The sequence below is a fragment of the Acinonyx jubatus genome, chromosome B4, assembly GCF_027475565.1.
Source record: "Acinonyx jubatus isolate Ajub_Pintada_27869175 chromosome B4, VMU_Ajub_asm_v1.0, whole genome shotgun sequence".
Taxonomy (NCBI): Eukaryota; Metazoa; Chordata; class Mammalia; order Carnivora; family Felidae; genus Acinonyx; species Acinonyx jubatus.
Window position 1 is genome coordinate 52,019,966 of NC_069387.1, and position 19,418 is coordinate 52,039,383.

Genomic DNA, 19,418 nt, shown 5'->3' on the forward strand with positions numbered 1-19,418 from the left:
ATGTCCCAAAAATATCTTGTAATTTCTCATCATTAGAAACTGGTGAAATCGGTCTGGTTTCACTTTTTTTTCTTTTGTCACCCAGGTGTTTCTTATTTTGTCCTGTTTGTACCTTGCTGCTTTAGTTTCAACATGGTCTGGTCGACATAGTCCTTGAATCAGAGCACATGTTAATATTACAGGAAATTCTTAGGATATAATTGCTTAAAGATAAAATTTTCTTTCTTTTTCTTTTCTTTTTTTGCTTTATAAACAGTAGAGTTTTATACAAATATAAAGTTACACACCTTCAAAGCTATCACTTCAGTAAAGACACTTATTCAATTAAACAGGTTTAAAAATTTTTCAACAGTGTATAAATACATTCACAAAATAATATGTTGGTTAAAAGACTCCAACGAAGTTTATAGAAACTACAACAGAATTTATAGCCTTCTACAAGAGCTTGTAGATTGTTACATATATTGTTTTAAGAAATACCACTAATACAAATGCATGGTTTGCAATATCCCCATTATAGCAAGGAAGATTCATCAAATAAAAAGCCTTTTAGGCATTTATTATGCCAACTATTTAAATGATTATTCTTACTATGACATAAGAATAATACTCTTTTAGTGATAAACAATAGATTTCATTAGGCCAAGGACCACCGAAGAGCTTCCAGAAAGTTCCAAAGTAAGATCTGGCCATCCCTTTCAAAAAATAAATAGAACAGTAGCAATCTCTAGGTATCCCCTAAACGTAAATTATGAAAATCCCATTCCAAATTAGTTGGGCATTAAGTACATGACTTACTACGAATAAAAATAAGCAAAATTAACAAACTATTTAACCACTGGCTCAATTTGGGTTTTTACCTGTAAGTACCTAAAATAAGAAGTTTCATCACAAAGAATATATTAAGCTGTAAAATTACAATTATTTCTAACTTATGCATAAACCAACTTCTCACTCTTAATCACGGAAGCAAAACTTTCTTCTGACAATAATCTACAGAAATAATATGTATACACCTAGAGTTCTAAGACAGACTAAGAACATTCTGTATTCTGTGGATCAAAACGCAAAGCTCTCCATTACATATGTACATGAGTGCACTTTCATTAATTTGGGTTATATGGACATTACATGACTATGTACATACATATATAGACATGAACCAATTTTGACAAGGTTTTTAACAATACCATACTTTCAAGTCCCAATGCTAGAAAGAAAATAAAAACTTAACATGAAAACTACCTTTTCACTTTTTTTAATGTTGATTTCTTTCTTTAAAAAAAAATTTTTTTTAACGTTTATTTATTATTGAGAGACAGAGAGAGACAGAGCATGAGCATGGGAGGGGCAGAGAGAGGGGGAGACACAGAATCCAAAGCAGGCTCCAGGCTCTGAGCTGTCAGCACAGAGCCTGATACGGGGCTTGAACTCACAAACCGCGAGACCATGACCTGAGCCGAAGTTGGATGCCCAACTGACTGAGCCACCCAGGCGCCCCAATGTTGATTTATTTCTGAGAGAGAGAGAAAGAGAGAGAGTGTGAATAGGGGGTGGGGGGGGGTAGAAAGTGAGGAAGACACAGAATCCAAAGCAGGCTCCAGGCTCTGAGCTGTCAGCAGAGCCCAATGGGGGGCTCAAACTCACAGACTGTGAGGTCATGACCTGAGCTGAAGTCCCACGCTTAACTGACCGAGTCACCCAGGCGACCCACCTTTCCACTTTTTAAAGTAAAATTTAAACTGGAAAAACAACCTCAGCACTCCTCTTTGCAACATGTACTGAGTTCTAAAATTTTCAGGGTCAAGAATCTCTTTAGTTTGCTGGCAGTGTGACAGAACACTGGAGCTTTCTCTCACTCTCTTCAGGAAGTCTGATCATCTCCAGTGTTATGTCTTAAAAACTGCTTTCTGAGATAACATGGTTAAATTCTTTCTGCTGCCTGCTCTGCACCTGATGTGCATACAGGTTGGCACCTTGTAGCACCACGCCCGTGATAACCACCGCCAACCATTTCACTCTGCAGAATATCACCCACAGCAATGGATAGGCAGTAAGTCCTAACCAGAAGATTCTTGACTCAGGAGTAACAATTTTACTCTTGTGAAGATGCCTTCCTGAACTCAAACACCCAATGGCTTTTTCCATGTTCATTGATGTGCTTCTACCAATGTAGACCAACCATGAGTTTACTGTGACATTCTTGACTGCCCAAAAGTCACATGAAAACAAGATCATTGTCACCAAACAGGTGATAAAGCTGCTGCTGAACAATTAATAGAGAAGATAGACTACAGTTGCACTGACTTGAAAAAATAAATGAAAAAAATGATGTCACTGTGTCTCATTCTGGACTTTCTTTCTTTCTTTCTTTCTTTCTTTCTTTCTTTCTTTCTTTCTTTCTTTCATCTGTCAGTTGTCTCCTCCTCTTCTGTGTCAAACAGGGAAACATCCTCAGTGTCATCATTACTGCCCTGGTGCAACATGGCAGCCCTCAGTGGTCAAATTTTCAAGGTGGAGTCTTAATAATCTGTATTTAAATGCATCCGCTACTCAAAAATAGCCAGATTTCTTTCCTGGGAACTATTACAGTTCTTTTCCAGTTGATATTTCTAGTTCTGTTGTCTTTGTTCACTAAAGAAGGGATAGGTTTCATATTATTGTATTGTTATAATTTATTTAAAGATATTTAAACATTCATAGTGTGCTATATAAAGTATATTATCTATCTCTTAAAGTTAGCTAAATAATATTTAAAATACCTATTCAGGAATGTACACTGCTATTAAACCAGATTGGAAGGTTCTAATTCAGTGGTCCTTGACTTTATCTGTAAATTGGAATCACCTAGGGAGGTTTGAAAAACACTGATGATTACATCCCACCCCCTAAAACTCTGATGTTATGGGTCTGGCATGTGGTCTGGGCATTGGGATTTAAAAACTCTCCAGAAGTGATTCTAACATATTGTTATAGTTGAGGACCACTGCTCTAACTAGACCCCAATATGCACAGGTTGCTAAGCTACAACTATTTTTACCTGAGGTCAGCTGTAGAGTATTTATAAGTTAGCATATAGCTTTCTTTTTCACTGATGAAATGAGTGGTATTCAAGACAAGTTGATTGGCTAGACATACATAGTCATCTCAGCCTCGCTCAAACAGGACCTAAGAATCAGGCCTGAGCTGCCTATACTCTGATTCTAAACTCCATCAACCTCACGTCCCAAGATCTTTGGGAAGATTCTGTTACCTGATCCAACCAGAATAATAGCTGACTTCTTCTGCCAGAGCCTATTTCTACCTAAACCTCTATGCAAAGTGCTTGTTATCAAAGTGCCAAAAAAGACAGAGGGCTGGGACTTCATTGAACATACAGAACAGTTTGTTTGATTGTATTCATGGTCGCTTGCTAATAGATGTTGGTATGTGTTACTAGATTCAGTCTAATACCTGCTTTCATTATAACACCCCTCCCAGAGGTGAGATGGCTGGGGAAAGGCACCCATAGCTCTCACCTGTAACCATTGGAGATTACAGATATGTACCCCCCAAAACCCTAATGGCTGTAAACAAGCAAATTAATTTAGGACAGTTTGCAATATGTGCATCCTTCTGATGGAACTATTTTCCAGGTCAACTTCCATGTACAACAGAATTCCTCATAAGCAGTGGGGACACCATTAAACTGGAACTTCTCATACAGGATATTAAAATCTACTTTGGCAGAGCTTTTGAAATAGGTCATTTGGACTCTATTCTTATGTTACCCAATAATACGACAATTACTAGGAAAAGTGTCTTATAAATCTAACATCTAATCCTAGCTCTTCTATTTTGTCTACATGAATTTATTAAAATATCATCTCCATAGAGTGAAATGCATATATTTAAAGGTACAGTTCAACCAGTATTTAAAAACAGAATATATCTGTGTAACCCACATTCCTAATCAAGATATAGGCCGTTTCTATCACTCATGCCCCTTTCTGTTTATTAAGCCTCCCTTCCTACCACACCAAGCAATTTGATTAGTTTTACCTAATCTGGTACTTTCTTTCAGTGGAATCCTACAACACAAATTCTTTTGTGTCTGGTTCCTTCTCCTCAAAATAATGTTTTTGCGATTCATCCCATGTTCTTTTTTATTGTTGAGAAATATACCATAAATAAATACCACAGTTTGTTTATCTGTTCTCCTGCTGATGGACACTGAACTGTTTTCAGTTTTGGGCTATTATGACTAAAACTGATGTAAACATTCTTTATACAAGCCTTTCCGAGGGCATATGTTTTCATTTCTCTTGAATAAATATCTATGAGTGGAACTGATGTGTCAGAGGGTGAATGTGTGATTGTATCATTTAAACTTCCACTAGCAATGTATGGGAGTACTGGTTGCTCCCCATCCTCATTGATATTTGTATTCCCTCTTTTTCATTTTAGCCATTTTAATGGATGTTGTCATTGTGGTTTTAATTTACATTTCCTTGATGACTACTAGTGTTGAGCCCTTTTTTACATGCTTATTGGACATTTGTTTATCTTCCTTCATGAGATGATTTTTGCCTATTTTTAAATTGGGTTGTCTACCATTTTGTTGTGAATTTTAGAAGTCATTAATGTATTTTGAATTCAAATCTTTTGTCATTTGTATGAGTTGTGAATGTTTCTCCCAATCTGTGGCTTGCTTATTTCTTTTTTTTTCCAAGTTTCATTGGCATTTTTATTTTATTTTATTTTATTTTTTTTTAAATTCTTTTTTTAATGTTTATTTTGAGAGAGCACTCTCATATGGGAGGGGCAGAGAGAAGGAGACAGAAGTTTCACAGAAGGCTCCATGCTGACAGCAGGGAGCCCCGTGTGGGCTCGAATTCATGAATGCAAGATCATGGCCTGAGCCATGTCAGAGGCTTATCAGACTGAGCTACCCAGGTGTCCCAGAATTTTAATTTTAATTACCATTGGATCTATAGTTTAGGAAGAATTCCTATCTTGAACATATTGAGTCTTTTTACCCAGTAATGTATCTCTCCTTTTAGATCATGTTTTTGTTGTTTTGTTTTGTTTTTACTCAAGTATAGTTTACATACAATATACTATTCGTTTCAGGTGTATATCATAGTGATTCAATATTTTTTTTAAGTTTGTTTTTATTTATTTTGAGAGAGAGATAGAGAGCCAGCAGGGGAGGGGCAGAGAGAGAGAGAGAGACAGAATCCCCAGGAGGCTCTGCAGTCAGCATAGAGCGTGATGTGGGGCTCAAACTCATGAACTATGAGAACATGACAAAGTCAAGAGTCAGTCGCTTAACTGAGACACAGGTGTCCCGTGATTCAATATTTTATACATTATGGAATGATCCCTGTGATAAGTCTATTTTCTTTTTTTTTCCAAAATTTTATTTAAATTCCAGTTAGTTAACATCCAGTGTAATATTAGTTTCAGGTGATTCATCACTTTTGTACAGTACCCAGTGCTCGTCACAGTGCCCTCCTTAATCCCCATCACTCACTTCACCCATCCCCCTGCCCACCTCCCCTCTGGCAACTTTCAGTTTCTTCTCTGTAGTTCAGAGTCTGTTTTCTGTTTTGCCTCTCTTTTTTAAAATCTATTTTCTTAATAGTATTTTTTTGATGAAAACAAATTTTCAGTTTTGATAACTAAATTTTAGTAATTTTTTTCTTTTATAGGTAGTGCTTTCTCTGTCTTATCTAAGAAATCTTTCCCTCTCAAGGTTGAAAGATATTCTCCTATATTTCTTCCAGAGTTTTTTTAAAAGTAATTTTTAAGTTTATTTATTTATTTTGAGAGACAGAGAGAGACAACACAAGGGGGGGGGGGGGGACAGAGACCGAGAGGGAGAAAGAGAATCCCAAGCAGGCTCTGCATGGCCAGCATGGAGCGCTACATGGAGCTTGAACCTACAGACTGTGAGTTCATGACCTGAGCCAAAATCAAGAGTCTGTGGCCCAACCGACTGAGCCACCCAGGCATTCCTCTTCCAGAGTGTTTTAATTTTAGATTCTACCTTTGGCTCTATGAGCCCATCTTGAAATAATTTTTGCATGTCAACTTTCATTTTCCCATTGTATTAGTTTGATGCTCTTGTTAAAAATTACTTGACAGTGAGGGGTCCCTGGGTGGCTCAGTTGGTTGGGCATCTGACTTTGGCTCAGGTCATGATCTCACAGTTCGTGGGTTCAATCCCTGCATCCGGCTCTGTGCTGACAGCTCAGAGCCTGGAGCCTTCTTCGGGATTCTGTGTCTCCCTCTCTCTCTGTCCCTCACTGCTTGCACTCTGTCTCTCTCTTAAAAATAAATAAACATTATTTTATTTGCAGGCGCAGGAGGGGGCGGAGCAGCGGGAGCCTGGGAGCCGGGGAGCCGGAGCCCTGGGTCCCAGCGACCAGAGCCAGCTTCCCCGGCGGCGTCCTGAGGACCCGGCGTCTGTCTCCTCCAGCCCCCGGAGGCTGGAGAGTGGATGCAGAGGGGGGTGGGGTGGGGGCAGCGTCGGAATTCCGAGGACAGAAGGCAGAGGCCGTCCCCAATCCGTATTACTGGAGGGGAGAGAGACCCCCAGTTTGGGGAGGGGGAGAGCTGGGGGTTGAGCGCCCCACCCTCAACGGCCACTGCCCTCAGCCGAAGGGTATCTCTCGGCTCTCCCCTCCTACCGAGACGATTCGAACGACCAAGGCCAGGGACCCCTGTCCTTCAGCCTCTGCACCCCCTCACCCCGCTCTGGGGCTGGCCCAGGGAGGAGACCCTGCCCGCCTCCCGCCTCTGCCCTCGAGAGGGACTGTCCTTTCACGCCCCAGAGTGAGGGGCCCAGGCCCCAGGCTGCCTGTGCCCCGCTGCAAGGGCAGGGTCCCTCTGTTGAGGAGGAAGGGCCTGGCCAGTCGCAGCTTCTTTCCTCCTGAGCTCCCCGTCTCTGTCGTTGCACCCTGCAACTCCCACCCCTCCATATTTATTTCCCTGGCCCCCTGCCAGCCCCTGCATCTTGTTCTCTGGGATTCAGGCCTCCCTTCCGGACATGGAGAGTAACCTGTCTGGCCGGGTGCCTGCCGCCAGGCTGGTGCCTGCGCTGCCTCCCGCCGTGACCCTGGGGCTGACTGCGGCCTACACCACCCTGTACGCCCTACTCTTCTTTTCTGTCTATGCCCAACTCTGGCTGGTGCTTCTATATGGGCACAAGCGTCTCAGCTATCAGACGGTGTTCCTGGCACTCTGTTTGCTCTGGGCTGCCTTGCGCACCACCCTCTTCTCCTTCTACTTCCGAGATACCCCCCCATCCCAGGCCCTGCCACACCCCCTGTGCCAAGTTCACCTGCCGCTTCTTGCCCAGGATCATGGGAGGCTGTGGCTGCCTCTTCCCCTGGCCAGCTCTTTGCTACTCTTGTCGTAGTGAGCTTGTGCTGTCCCCTAGGATGGGGGGCATGGCCCTGGCTGCCAGATGCCCTACAGCACCTTGGCGTGACCTGCCGCCTCTGCTTCTACACTGGAGCCAGCTACCTCTCCTGCACCTGCGGCTCAATAAACAGTGTCTGTGCCCCTCAAAAACAAAACAAAACAAAACAAAAAACATTAAAAAAATTTTTTTTAAATTATTTGACAGTGTATGTTGTGCTAGCCCTTCTCTTTTGAGAAACAAATTTAATAGTCGTGAACTAAAACAAGAATGTGCAATTAAGTAGTAAATTGTGTGCTATAGATTCTCAACAATAAACATTTTTTTTTCTTTTTGGTTAACATAGCAGCAAACATCCTGTCATACTTTCTTCAATTTTTCATTAAAAAGTTCAAGAAATATCATGAAAACACATAAAATGGCAACAAAAATAGAAAATAAAACAAAAGTTAAATGCCAAAATTTAGATATTATATATTAATTGAAGGAGTAAACAAAATAGTTTGTTTTGTTGTTAATCTTTTTCCATTTATTATACTGGGCACTTGGTAGTGACACTTTCATTCTAGAGATTCATGTACTTTGGTTATAGAAAATTTTCTTGTATTATTTTTTGACAATTTCTCACCAGCAACATTTTATCTGGTCTCCTTCTGAGTGAGTCCATTAGTTGTATGAAATATCTCTTAAAGTAATCTTCTTCATTATATTCTCTCTTCTATTACCTATCTAATTGGTTTTTTGTTTTACTTTACAATATTTCCACAAGATTGTTACCTAAATCTTTGATTTTTATATTGCAAAAATCCTACTTTAGAACTTTAAGAGCTCTTTTTCAAAATGTTCCTCTTTAAAATCATGTCCATCTCCTATCTCATTGATACAGTAGCTTCTTTGATTCCTCTGACATGTTATGATTATTACCTGCGCTGCCTGTTACCTTCATTATCCATTTCTTCCTGCTATTTTATTTCCTGTTTGTTCATTTTCCTAACTATATTTTATGTTAAATTTGCCCCTCAAATATTCAGTCATCCCAGGCTGTCCATTAATTTTCATGAGGAGCTGAAAAGCTACTTGGAGGGTCTTTGGGTAGGAGTAGGCTTGTGCACTGGTAGCCTTCATTCTGAGGGTAGTCAGAGGGCTAGTTAGCTTTGTCATTAGAGGATCCCAAATGTTAGTAGCTGTAGGTCTTTATCTCTTTATTTTCTCTAGAAGAGGATCTTGCAGTCACCTGCCTGGAGACATCAGCCTAGCTGCAGCCATTCTGGAGATAGTGGGAAGGGTTGGGGGAGTGATCCAGTGGTTCAGTATGAAGACCTAATCACCTGTTTCCGGAATGGCTTTTCCCACAGTCCCTTCTCTATGCCTCGAGTGTAGGTGCCCTAATCATTGGGTTGTCCATAGAGCAAACCTTTGGTCTCTTGCTTTTCTTCTAGAAATTTTACATTTTTGCCTGCGGATCTAACTGCTTCTTATAAGGATTTTTGAAAAATCACCCTGCTTTATGCTATTTGCTTTTTCTTCCTATGCTATCTAATTTTTGAGACCTTCTGAATTGTCGCTTGCATTGTTGTTCTGAGGTTCTGCAGGGACAATCATTTGGCTTTTCATTAGTTTCCACCTTTTATAGTCACTTAGGTTTGACTCTTTCTTGCTAAGCCATCTTTATATAAATAGTTTTATTATTCATGTCTCCTTTGTACTGAAGATGGAATTGGTTTTATGTTTCTCATTCTCCTCATTATTTGGGGGTAATCATTTGAGAGGAAAAAAATGTCATCACTCTTCATTTTGAAACTACACATATAATTGAGTTTAAAAAAGAAAAAAAAAAACTCTCTCAAAGTAACATAATTACAAAAGAAGAGCAAACACATGTACCCTACTTTATTCTCTTTGTCAAAAAAGCAAAACCACTAAGATACTTGAGTAAAATCTTCCATGAAGGTAGAAGTCTGTAACCTGTATATGGAAATGAGTGTGAATAGCACTGACTTGTTTCTGATGTCATTGAATGATTCATGTGGTGAACGTAAATAGGTTAAGGTCCTAACTCATAATAGAAGACATTCTTATTCCTATCTGTTTCTCAGATCAGATATTTTGTATCCGTGTTGCATTTTATACTGTATCTCATATAGATAAGCATTCCTATGTTTACTACCACAACACCTTTACTTCCGCAAAAATAAGAAAAAAAACTGTTACCTGGCAGAAAAAGTTTGTTCCTTATTGTACCTGTGTGTACTGAGACAACCACTAGAGACGGTATCTGGTGGCTCACAAGATTTATTTTCTGAAATGGAGTCCTTGTTATATCATATAGTGAAGTAATTCTTGAACTACTTCAAATATTTTTCCACTCTATTGGAGACTTAGTATGCATTACCTTTCAAATGTGCTATAAATCAGTTTAAATTAAAAAATACTTTTATGCTAGCAGTTGGATTTCATAATTTACAAAAAGAAAGGTCTTTTTAAAAAAATGTTTATTTATTTTGAGAGAGAGAGAGGGAGAGAGAGAGAATGCATATATGCACACACAAAGTGGGGGCAGGGCAGAGAGAGAGAGGGAGAGAGAATCCCAATCAGTCTCTGTGCTGTCAGTGCAGAGCCCAACACGGGGCTTGATCTCGTGAACTGTAAGATCATGACCTGAGCTGAAATTAAGTGGGAGACACTTAACTGACTGAGCCACCCAGGCACCCCATGAAAAGTCTTTTATTTTACCTAAAGAATGTATTTAAGTGGTAGTTGGAAACTTACTGCCCATGAGAATAATATGGATGATGCTTTTATTTAGCTATCAGCCCTTTCCCTCTTATCCCATTGTTCACTAAGAGAATTGTTGGGCTACCAGAATGTCTTGAGAACCAAGCCCTGTCTCCTGCAAATAACAACAGAAACTGGTGGGGTGGGAGGGCAAGTAGATTATCATTGGAAACTTTTTGAAATGATGTGGAAGAGATACAGCAGCAATCCTTTAACATTGCTGCAGCTTATGCTATGCTGTCAAGCTCTAATCAATCAAGAAAGGAGATAAGCCTGGCATCGTGGTATTAAAATCTAGCAAGCTCAGCACCCTATGCAGCATTAGGTGGTTTTTCTCCCCCTTTTTTCCCCCAATTCATCTCCCTTAAAACATTAGAAAGTAGAGTAGGAGGGGAGAACACTAGCATTTAAAAGGAGACGTTGCAAATATGGCTGTGAAGATCCTATGCTCCAAAAAACATTAGGTCAACCTAATTTTTCTTGCATGATGTAGGTTAAAAAAAAAAAGACTGGGGTGCCTGGGTGGTTCAGTCAGTTAAGCATCCAGCTTCAGCTAAGGTCATGATCTCACGGTTTGTGAATTTGAGCCCTGTGTTGGACTCTGTGCTGACAGCTCAGAACTCGAAGCCTGCTTTGGATTCTGTGTCTCCCTCTCTCTCTGCCTCCTCTCCCACGGCTTGTGCTCTGTCTGTCTGTTTGTCTGTCTCTCTCAAAAATAATAAATAAACTTTAAAAAATTAAAAAAAAAGACTCCTGGCAAAGAACAATTGAACTCACCTTAACGAGCATATGGGATGGATCATTAACACACTGTGTATCTACAGCCATAAACAAGAAAGGAATTATGATTAGAGTTTGGATGATTTAAGATGAAGAAAAGCTACAGCCAAAGATAATTCAAATTAAGCTTGGTATGTTGTTAAAACTCACTGCATATTATTTTAGACAATTTTTATTATAGACCATAACAGTGATAAATTTATTTTGGAAAGTAAAAGGAAAGAAAAATTACTCAATGGTCATCATGCATTTATAAAGAGTTACTGAAATTTTCTTTTAAGATATTAGTATAGCCAGTGGTTATTCAGCAGACAATGTAAAGTACCTGATTAAGTTTTCTAAGATTTTTTTTAAATTTAATTCTGTTACTGCATTAAGAGAAATTCAATTAGCTTAATGCTTTGCAAATACATTTTATGAGGGTTTTATTTTTTGTTTTTGTATGTCACAATATTTGAAGAGGACCAAAGTGATCTGTGGGGGGGGAGCTATCAGTCTGCTGATTCCTTAAAGGAGTAAGAAATGCCCATTGACTTGAAATCAAGTTTTAATTAAAGTATGGCAAGTTCATTTAACAGTTTTCCAACATAGTATGCCTGGCCATTGAATTTTGGAGAATGAAAAATACACAGTAGCAAGAAATCAATACTAGTTTACTGTTATTTAACTGTGATATTTTTCTGTCTATGGAAGAAATTCCTAGAGATGTGACAGCCAGGACATCCAGTAGCATCGTCCATGAGAGCATATGAGAAAGAACAGCCATCCCATCTCCCCTGACACTGAAAATGGTCAAGGGAAATAATTTAGAAGACACCTATAGACAAAGAAGTTTAGAATTATGTGAACACTTAGAGATCAGCTATCAGCCAGTACCTCTTAGCTCTTTTCCCTTCTAAAATACTATAGTCTTTATCCATTTAAGTGATAAACAAAATACAATTAAATACTTCTAGATGCTACAATTTACCCTTACCACATGCATTCTAACAAAGATACCTTAAAGAAGCATATCACGCTCACTTTTTATAAACTTGATCCCTAAGGAGAAAGATCCTTCCTCCTTTCAAAGTTTTACTTTCAACTGTACTATTTTTTTTCATCTGGTTTTTGATATTGCCTCCATTAATTAACTTCTTTTTCTAGACCAACACACATGTTCAGTCTTCTCTCATCAACTTTGAATTCTTGCCCCTTATTCTCTTTTGTTATGAAAATTCTCAGAATGCTCTATTTGTTTTTGCACTTGTTTTGTTTCCACTTGGTGCAAAATACATACATTCTTGATTCTCTCCTCCATTATCCAATGAAAACAGTCTTCTAAAAGCTCCCGTTTTCTATTCACCAAATCCAATGACCACTCTCTGCCCTTATCATATTCTGATGTCCTGCAGCAGCCTGTATTTCCAAATGACATTCAAATCCTGTTCGTGGCACATCCTTGCACCACGTTAGCCTTTCATAACCTACCTTCAAGCTCCTTTCTTGCACTATCCCTGCACCATCTGCAAATCCACCACTCCTGTGCTCCAGCCACTCCAGGCACTTCCTTGCACATGCACAGTTATGCCTTGCTTTGTTATGCTGGCCTTCATTTGTACTGCCTTTTCTTATCCCTATCTCTCATAGGACCCTGAAATTTTATTTTATTCATCTTATTCCTCTTTAAACTCCAGTACCATTTTCCCCAGAAACCTAACCTTCCATCCTTTAATTCAAAATTAATGGCCCTTTCTTGTACACTTTCGGATGTTGTATTTCATTGTAGCTCTTCATGCATTCATTTATTCGTTATGCTGGGTCAATAAGACACATAAATGCCAAGAACTCACACCTTGGTAAAAAAAAAAAAAAGGAAGAAAGAAACAGATGCTCAAAAAAGATTTTAAAATGCAGTCAAGTACTCTCCTAAGAGTATTCACATTTGCTCTCGGAGCATAAAGGAGGGGCTGACAGAATTGTCTTGGGAAGCTGAGAAATGCTTCTTGCAAGCAGGAAACATGAATCAGAATTTACTTAGCAGAAATGTGGGAAAGGTTTTCCAGGGATTCATTCATTTAGTCAGAAAACATTTACATGACACCTCATATGTGTTGGGAATGGTGCTGTATAACATAAAACAAACAACAAGAACAAAAGTCTAATGATGATAAAAAAAAAAAAACACTCTTGGCCCCTTCTTTTTTTTCCTAAAGAAGACAAAGAACATCAACACCAAAAAAATCTTTTCCTATGTCTCAGGACAAACACATTGAGTGTCAACTGTATGCCTTTCATGTGCTAGAGTTCATGTATTGGCATGTAGTAGTAGGCATCAAAAATAACTGTTGAAAAATTGAGAAAATGAATAAATAATACTTAGCCATCAACAGCTAACAGTCCAGTGGTGACTTCAGCCATATATTTAAACAATGTTTTGTGGGGAAAAAAATGAGGCTAATAATAGCATGAGTGCAAAAGTCTTAACCTAAGAACCTAAAAGTGCTAGCGATAAGGATTAAATAACCCAGCCTTGGTACAGCCAGAAAAGGCCAAAAGAGGCAGGAAGGGATGAACAGAGTTCTAAAGAAAAAGTATGAGTTTCTCAGGTAAAGTTCATTTAAAACCAAAGAATCACAAATACCGTAGTATATTTTGGAAAAGGTTAAAAACTTGGCACGGCTGGATCATGGGGAGAATGTGTGTGAAGATTCGCTGAAGGTGAATTCTTGGTTGACATTGCTATTGCTTATGGATTCTTTCACCTGAGCAGTTATGTCTGTCCTCTCACCCTAGAGCCCCAGATGCTAGTGAGTAAAGGGTTTAAGGATGGTGTGAGATTTGTATTTTGAAATACTGACTATATTGTGGTGACTAGATCGTAGGCTGGAAAGGGAAAGGGATTCTGGGAAAACAGGAGACCATTGTGAACTATTTATTTATGGGAGAGATGTATGTAGCATAGCCTGAGGTGAAACCATTGCAAATGTATTTAGGAGACAAAATCAACAAGGCCGCTGTTGGATTGGATGTGTGGGCTGAGGGCAAGGGAGATGTCAAAGATGGCTCTTTATGTTTATGGATGGGCCTGGATAGGATATGGATGTAGGATATGGTACAACCCCTGAGATGAAGCATATAGGAGAAGGAATTGGTTTGAAGAGAAGATCTTAAGTTTTGTATTAGGCATGTTGGTTTTGAGGTGTTTGTTTGTTCTTTGTATCCTCAGAAGTGTAGAGTTATCAAATTCTTGATGGTAGTATTTTATGCTCAAAAAGTAGCATATAGTAGGTGCCCACATACAAGAGTTCCTCTGTCAATGCCATTTTTTGTTTGCACCGAGAGAATACTTCTTAGCCCTGGTGCTGAATTATGGTTACTCAACACTGGGACTTAAATATTTCTTCTATTATTTAAAATATCTTAGTTTCATTATAAAACATTGGTATTTGAAAGGGAATTTTCCCTTTGATTTAGCCCTTGTTTTCCATTTATTTTGAGTGGTAAAAATAAGAAAATTAATTACGAAAACCTGTAATTAATTAAGTTTAATCCAAGATCATGATTTAATGAAGCCCAATTAGTGAGGAAAAGAGAACATTTTAGAAGTTGGGGTACACTAATTAGGTATTTAATCTAGAGTTATTTTTACCAGTTTCAATCTTTTTCTCTATTCATAACACAAATTCAATAACTGAGAAACATAAATAATGTTGAGTAAACAACAAGATATTGTCCCTCTAAACTAAGGCAACAGAAGTTTCTCGTATTATTGATTGTCTCTCTGGCTGGAACGCTAATCTCTTACAGATCCAGAGCCCACAGCTTCCAGTGACGCAGTTTGAAGATACACAAATAAATCCATACTAAACCCAAGGAAATCAATGGCACAGAGGTATCTCCTGGTTGGCACAGAGCAAGGACATTCTAATATTTTGTTGCCAACAATTAGTCACCTGACTCCTTTTATGGGTGGCTGCCTAGTGACGTAATGGTAGGAGTGCATTATTGTAATTGACCATGTGTTAGGGAGCCACAGGATCCAGAACTTGGACAGAACAGATTGGGAGAACTAAGTAAGACAGATGAAGTGCTGGGTAAGAGAACAGTGATGAGGGTAAAATTGTCATATGGTTATATCTGAGGAAAGGCTGTAATGAGTATGTTGACTTCAGGAGCCATGTATGTTATATGGCTTAATAATGCCATGTATGTTCATCACATCTCTCATTCACTCTCCTGTGAAACATTTCCTCATACTCTGGAGTAAGTCTCTGGCGCAATTATCATTTCTTCAGTAATGCCGCTGGGAAGGATTTTCTGTGTGCCTGTGGAAATACATATGTTGCCCCTCCTCTTCTGCTTTACCTAGTATTCTAGTACTACATGACCCTGCTGCTGTTTACAAAAGGGAGAGATATCTTTGACAAAGACCACCAGGATGATGAATGGAATTTAATTTATGCAACATTGATGTAGGGGTGAGTCCTCTCGGTAAATCACCATGGTAGCACTTCCTTCTCCCCCTCCATGTTCTGCTTGGCTGACTCAACAGCCTCAGAGAAGCTTGACACTTAAGGTTATGTAAGCAGTGCGCTGATGTTCAAATATTCATCACAAGAATGGCCACATGAAAAGAAAAAGAAAACAAAAATGGAAGTAGGAGTCTGAGGTGAATAGCTACCCAGATCAGCTAGGAGAAACCAAAGAATTGAAAGGGATTGGAGACCGAATTTGGAATTAGGGATTTACTCCCTGAGGTGATTAATAAAATGGATTTGAGCCATGTGTTTAGTGCTGGAGTGTTATTGATTGGCCTTTAGCCCAAATTGATTTCAGCCCCTTTCCCCTGCTACTCAATAAAACCAAAGACAATTACTTTTGTTTCATCTTAGAAAAAATAATAGTTTCTTCTCCTTATAAAAAATTAGCTAGTTATTGTCACTTCACCTATATTTTTCTTTCTTATTCACATTCCCACTCATTCATATTGTAAATTACTAACTCTCCAGGAAGGTTTTAGCAATGATCAGAATCAGGGTAGACAGCAAATGCCAACTGTGGGTATGAGAGAATTATTGAATGGTTTGGGCCTGTCTGCAGAGATGATTTAGGATAAAGAATCTGTTTTACTCATTTTACAATGAGGAAATATTCTAGCTATGTGACTAAGCCCTTCATAACCAACAAATAAATTAATAAGGGATTTTTCTTTGAAATGAAAAATTTTAGTTTGTGTCATATTGCATGCATTAATTTCATTTATGGTTAATGTTACCAAAGAATCATCCATTCAACAAAGAATTATAAATGTCTAAGTATGCTCATTTTCTTCCTTTAACAAATTGATTGGGAGATAGAGTAAACTTTATCATAATGCTCAAAACTACTTGGGCATATCAGCATTGATATTTTCACTGATATAGTGGAGGAATAGTGCTTAGTAAAGTTTGGGAAAAAACTTCGAGTCTTAGTTTAACTTTTAAATTTTGATCAAGTTTATAATATTGTGGACTTGGAGCCATGTTGCTTATTCGTATAAAATGATATTTAGTTCACAAGACAAGAAAGGGTGTAAATACACTACATTTTCTCATGAACTAAAATCATGATTCTCTCACTATACAAAATAACTTGACTCTTTTAGTTCATTGAAGATAAATGGTGCCTATCTTTTTACCATTCTTTTCAATCTCTCATATATACTGCCTATAAAGATGGCATTTTCAGGACAGGCAGAAAAAAGTCCACTTGGAAACAAATGAAAACAATGTATAATTTTCATATTACCTACTTTAGGTCTTTTTATATGGATAAAGAATTGTGAGCAAAAAAGAGGGACAAAATATAAGGCTGTTTTGCTAATATAAAAACACAATGAGATATACTCAAGGTTGAAATGGAGCGGGAAGTGTCCATTGTCACCTGCCTCATTCAGGCCATTTGTATCACTTACCTGGAGTATAATTGATTCTTAATTGTTCTCTCTGCTTCTAGTCTTCTTTCTTCCATCCACTCTCTACCTCAAGCTGATGATTTTTTTTTTTTGAACTGCAAATCAGATCTGATTGTGTTTTTCCCCACTTCTCACCCTTCAGTGACTACTCACTGCACTTAGGATACAATTCAAATTTTTCATTTCCTGCAGCCCCCTTTTGCAGGTTTATCTCTGGTCTCTCTCCTCTCACTGGGCTCTAGTACACTAATCTCTCACTTTTGGGAACACCCTGGGTTCTTTTCTCCTTAGGGCCTCACACAAGTGTTGGTTCCTTTGCTTACACTGTTATTCTGGAAATCAGCCTTGTCAAAGTCACCTTCTCCAAAAACCTTTTCTTTCTTTTTGTTTTTAAACATTTATTTATTTTTGAGAGACAGAGAGCATGAGTAGGGGAACAGTAGAGAGAGAGGGGGACAGAGAATCCCAAGCGGGCTCTGTGCTGACAGCAGAGACCCTGATGTGGGACTTGAACTCACCAACCATGAGGTCATGACCTGAGCCAAAGTCAGACACTCAATGGACTGAGCTACCCAGGTGCCCCTGGTGACCACCATTTCTGAAGCAAATTCATGCCTCCTTATCTTTCCCATCCTCCCACTGTCATTATTTGGTACCAAGAAAGATTTTGTAGCTCTTATTACAATTTTGAAATAATTATATTTATAGGTGTTTGTTTTTTCCTTCCCACTAAACTATATGATCTTAGAGGGCCTTGTACTGTCTTGATATTGAGTATTGAGAAAAAAAGAGAACAAGAGAGGCAGAGAAGAGAGAGAAAAGAAAGTGGTAGAGAAGAGGGACAGGAAAGACAAACACACAAAATTACGGGCTGCATTTTTTGTATGTGATATGTCCAACACTGAGTTTTAAGAGCTTGCTGATGGAATAAATCACAGATTTAAAAGTAGCTTAAAAAAACCATTGCATATATATTCTTTGAATATCTTCTTAGCAATGGAAATAATCAGAAATTAAAACAAGTGAAAAAAGAGATGAATAATGACGAAGGCACATTGAAACAAATTTTGAAAGGATCCAACATTATGGATGCTTATCTGATTCAAATGTGCAAACTCTCTGAGTTCAGTCATCACTCACAATTAGGCTGACAGCAGAGTTCCCAAACATTGTCTGACCACCATCTGGATCAACACTTTCAATCACTCCCTGGAATTTCATTTAGTGCTTCCAGGCATTTCAGTGGGTTACTTACTCATTTCTGCAATTCCTATTTGAAATAAATTGCAGAATCTGATGAGCAGATCCTTTTAAAGGAATTTTCTCAGGGCAAACTAGGGGAAACCATTGTGCCATTTCTTCTTTTTTAAAGCTCGTATGATAAATGCCCCATTGAATTTAACATTATCATGTAACTATTTTGGGAAACGTATGCTGTGTTCTCAGACTCAACACATATAACTGTTGGTTTAATGGCAATTCTGTGGATTTTTCATGGTAAGAAAAGGATGTTTAAAATGGAGCTTGCTGATAAATACGCAAGCAATTGCCCCTTTGGTTCTCACACTAAAATTATTTATCATTGTGACACATCTAAAATAATACAGCAGATAACAGTCCTGACAATATCTTAACTGTTACCAAGTAGAACATGTTAAGTAGTTCGATTAGTGTTGGAATTCTTAGGTTATGACTTAAAAAAAAATCTCTTTTAGTTGATTTAAAAATCTTTCCTTTTCACATCACAGGAATCATTAGTCTTCCGGTCCCTTAAAAAGTTGGCCAAAAATGACTTATGTATGGCAATAGCTGCTCTTCTATTTTCTCAGAAAGGATTATCTTTTTCACAGAAACCTCATTCATTATTTGCCCTTAAATTAGTATTTTTGCCTTTAGTTTGGTAGAATAATTTGTTCTCCAGATGATTGATGAGGTTCTCACACTGTGGTTTTTTGGTGTTCTCTCTTCCTGTCTCCATCCTCTACTTCCATACTTGCCCCATAGCAATACGGGGTTTGAGTATATTTCCCATTTTAGTAACACATTGGCTTACATCCTTCTGCTACCACTTTTCCACCACCTTCAAACCTACTTGGCTGCTAGTCTTTCAATGAGAGTTAATAGTTAAACTTCTCAACTAGCATTTGAGATTTTCAGTTTCTTTCATTGATTTGCCCTGGAGCCATACCTATTCACAACCCCCCCCCCCCCCCACCTTTAGATCAATATGAGCAATCCCATCTGCTTTTGTGATGTGGCTCTGGCAGCACCAGTGGAGAAAAGTCACTCAACTATGTAAATTGATGCCACTACAAACTTATAGTTTCCAATCTCAGTTGGCCCTGCAACACAGGTCGATAATCCTTTTCATAATCTCTGGTCAGTTCCCAGGCTCATTACCTCAGCTGGCATTCCAAACTTTAACCCCTCTTCTCATGCTTTTTCAGATCCCCTCCACCATGAAAAATGACCTTGCCTAACCACCTTAAAAGAAAAAAAAAATTAGTCTACAAACTTGGT

General features: G+C 38.5%; 1 pseudogene; it reads right to left on the reverse strand.

The window, feature by feature from the left end:
• Positions 1-1,864: 1,864 nt before the first annotated feature.
• LOC106977159 (Golgi apparatus membrane protein TVP23 homolog B-like) lies at positions 1,865-2,486 on the reverse strand (annotated as a pseudogene).
• Positions 2,487-19,418: the final 16,932 nt, after the last annotated feature.